The sequence below is a fragment of the Idiotropiscis lumnitzeri genome, chromosome 12 (genome assembly GCF_059441095.1).
Source record: "Idiotropiscis lumnitzeri isolate Australia: NSW breed Sydney's pygmy pipehorse chromosome 12, RoL_Ilum_1.0, whole genome shotgun sequence".
Lineage (NCBI taxonomy): Eukaryota > Metazoa > Chordata > Actinopteri > Syngnathiformes > Syngnathidae > Idiotropiscis > Idiotropiscis lumnitzeri.
This window is the reverse complement of record NC_142402.1, coordinates 16,722,000-16,725,961: the sequence shown is the minus strand read 5'-3', so window position 1 is coordinate 16,725,961 and position 3,962 is coordinate 16,722,000.

Here is a 3,962-nt window from a genome sequence, read left to right as displayed (position 1 = left end):
AGCTTTTAGTGTTTTTAGACTTGATGCTGCTTGGCAGTTACAATACAGTAACAAAACAAAAAAGGGCTATTATTCATTTTAAAAAGATGTCTTTTTGTTTTTAGCCCCCCAAAAAACAAATGTCAAAACGAGAAAAGGCATGTTTTTTAGTAAATGGCAACATATTAATCCAGTTCAACTCAACCGAATCTATTGTCACCATGGCGACACACACTTTCTACTGCAAAACATACCGTAGTTATGCACATACGCATGTGACCTCAGGTGGAGTGTCAGGTGTCGAAACTAACTTCCTAAATGTCAGTATTTCCTTCCTTCACAATGGACGTGCCAAGATGAGCTTTACCGTCTAATTTTTGTCTTCCACTAAAAATCTGTGCTGATCATGAATTCAAAGTGACTGTTGCTATCTACTGGCATCAGCTCGTCACTACAGATATGCAAAAGCTTGAATGTCACAGACAAGCTGGCCGAGACCCTCTTCCATGGCAACCGATTGAAAAATGGACTTGATGAAAATATTCATTGGTGGCGCTTAACAGTTGCATTCCAACGGATGAAAATAAATGCGCACAGCAATGAACGAGTTCAAACTGAGAATGTGGCAGGAATTCAAAAGTGGCCTATTTCAAGAGAAAAAAAGCCAAGCCATGTAAACTTCAAGAAAAAACACCAAATAAAATATTGTGGGGGAGAAAAAAAAAGTCAATCTTATGAAAATACATTTTTAAAATGCAACTTTACGTTCATAATTTTGAATATAATCATGGCTTTCCTTTTGGAAGAGATAAACACGCAGAGCCTTTTTGTTCTTCAAAATATAGATATAATGCATAAATTCGTATTATGCCTTTTGATCTTGAAAAAAAATATACATGCATTAGCTCCAGCAATGTATTGTCCACACACACACTTCAAGTTCACAGAAACAAACAATGATTGTCATTGTGTGTGCGCACATCCAGGCAGGTTTTGTCGCACGCTTGGCAGCGTTGTCGCAATCTGGGATTGCTCGACAAGTCCAAACGTCGTCGTACATGAGTATGTGTGTGTGTGTGCGCACTACTTCAGGTGAGTGTGTGTGTTTTGACTGAAGAACAAAGGCAGCATTGAGTCACACTGCAAACAAGTAGGAGCACACACCTACTACATATACACACACACACACAAATGCAGACGCATACACACACGTTCACGCAGAAGTGTCAGTATGGAGACATTGCATGAGGTCCACACGATGCTGACTTTGGCACCACAAAGTACAAAAAAGTGCACTTAATCCAGTGTTCGATTGTCACTTGATGTACGCAAAACACGCACACATCAGAGTATGAATAGATGCAAGAATGTGTATAATTGTGTGAAATTAATAATTTAAGTATGCGCACTACATGCGCGCTGTGCCAATATGAGATGCCTCATGCAAACACACGCACACAATTGTGCACGTGTGCACACAATCTAAATTCAGAATTAATAATACAACACTTGCAGGATTACACAAACACTCAAACGCACTGATTTACGCTCACACACACGCATTCTTTTACTCAATCGCAGAGACACTTTCACACACTCCCTGACACAAATATGAACAAAAGCTCTCTTACAGATATACACATGCACACACACATTCACTCGCTATCACGCATGCGCACACACACACACAATGAGAGGGGCATAAATAATACACCACATGCAGGATTTTAAACACACACACACACACACACACACAAACGCACCCCCCGCGCACGTGCGGTCTTGTTTGACATGTGCACTGCTGACATTTGTGCAGCACACCTGTCATTTACGTGTGTGTAATTACATAGCTGGGTGCCGATCAACACTAAAGTGCTGAATGAAGTGCAACGTAGTAGGTTGGAGTCTAGTGTGTGTGTGTGCGTGTGTGTGTACTATTTGGCATCCTTTAGTTTATTTCTGCTACACAAGGTGGCGGTTGTCATGAATGAGAGGGTGCAATTGCATTCATGATGTGACATAAAACACGTGTGCCAGGAGTTTTTTTTTTTTTTTTTACATTTTCTGCATGATTTCTACTCATTTTGCTTGTTTCTCGGGTACAAGATGATTGGATGGTGCAACTGGCAAGTGTTTTTTGTTTTTGTTAATCTGTGCATTATATCTTGTTTTGTTTCTTTCAACTGCGCACGTCAGGTGACACTTGTCATGATGGACACGTGAGAGGAGTGATCACATAAACGACATGAAACATACATTACGCATGACGAAGTGTTTTTTTTAGCGGTGGATTATTTCTCACCATTAGGTTTTAATTCAGTTGTGCAAGATGATGATTGATTGATTGACAATTAGGGAGGGGAACAGTTGCGTCAATTACAAAACACCCGAATTACACATGACTGAGCGTGACATGGATTTTTAATTAATTAATGAAATTAATTAATTTGATTAAATAAGAAGCAGTGATCGCATTCATCATGACATGAACGTTGTGCAAATGCTTGTGTGTGACCAAGCGTGCCGTGGACATTTTTTTTTTCCATTGTGTTCATTTTTAGGGTGCAAAGTACTGGTGAGAGGACCAATCCCATTCATGTCTCAGGTAACAAGTGAACCAAGACAAGTCTACACTTGCACACATACACGCACGTACTATACATGCACTGACTGTATATACACACAACCATACGGACAAATAGAGGTGTAGCCATACGAAACTTACTTACCATACGTACAAAGACACGCATGTCTATTCGTGTCAACACACGCATTCTTGTAGATACAGTATGTTTCACTACAAAAACTAAGCGCTCACACCCTCTTTGCTGTGACAGCTCAACTGGAAATGCACAACGTATCACTGCGATGGTGGTTTCAAACCAAAATGGCTGATTTACAACACGGCTCTTTAAGATGATTTTTTTGTGGGTCTACTCGCGATAGACGGTGATGCAAAATTTCATGTTCATGTTCACTGACTTCGGGGGCTGATTTTTCAAAGTTATTACTTTAGGTTTGTGTTTTACGACAAGTCATTAAATTTTGACGACATGCGCCGCCAACACGCAGTAACAGAAATTCAAATGCTTTGCAATTAGGTGTTGTCCATCTGTCTCGTATACGTGCTGGAAATATGGTAGCAAGCAGACAAAATACTAGAGCAAGTTGGTCTTTGAAATGTCCTATAATGGCACCTTTGAAACAAAAGGGCGGATTTTCTGGAGTCTTTTTTTTATGGTGCGTCTTCTCATGATAGACATGTCTTTCAGAGTTCACTATAAAAAGGTCAAACTTGCTTTCAGGTGCTAAATGGTTGAAAAAAGATTGAGCGGGGTTATTAAATGTTTTGTTTTGCTTCTCCACTATACTGTGCTCACATCCAATTCAGAAGAAAAGTCAAATTCTTCATGTAGCATCCCACATCTGTTCGCAACTGGACATAATTTGTTTTTTGGGGGACACCAGATCATGGGACAATATTAAAATAAATTAAAATAAATCGTATTTTCACCAAAATTCTTAAATTATTCAGTGCAGGTTCCTGAGACTTTTTTTTTTGTGGGTCTGGTCATAATAGACAATTTCAAGTTGCTTGTTCAAATTAGCTTCGAGGCTTGAATTTTCACAATTATTACAATACAGTAGTTTTGCCATTTTTTTAGGAGTCTAATCATGAAAGACATGCCGAGCAAAAATTGTTGCAAAGTGACACTGGATTTAGGGGTTGAATTTTCAACATCTTAATGAGCAGTTACGAGTGTCATGTTTTAAGATGAATTCCTTTCCAAGTTTCCTTCCGGGATTCCAGAGGACGCTTGCACAACCAATTTTTGGGGGACTCACCAGCATCGCCAACCAAATGTAAATTTCCACGACAAAAAAAAAAAAAAAAAACTGCAACATTTTGTAAGGTTTGGAGTCTGACAAAGGCAATTTATTGCCTAAGAATAAAAACTAAGAGTCACCCACATTTGTTGCTT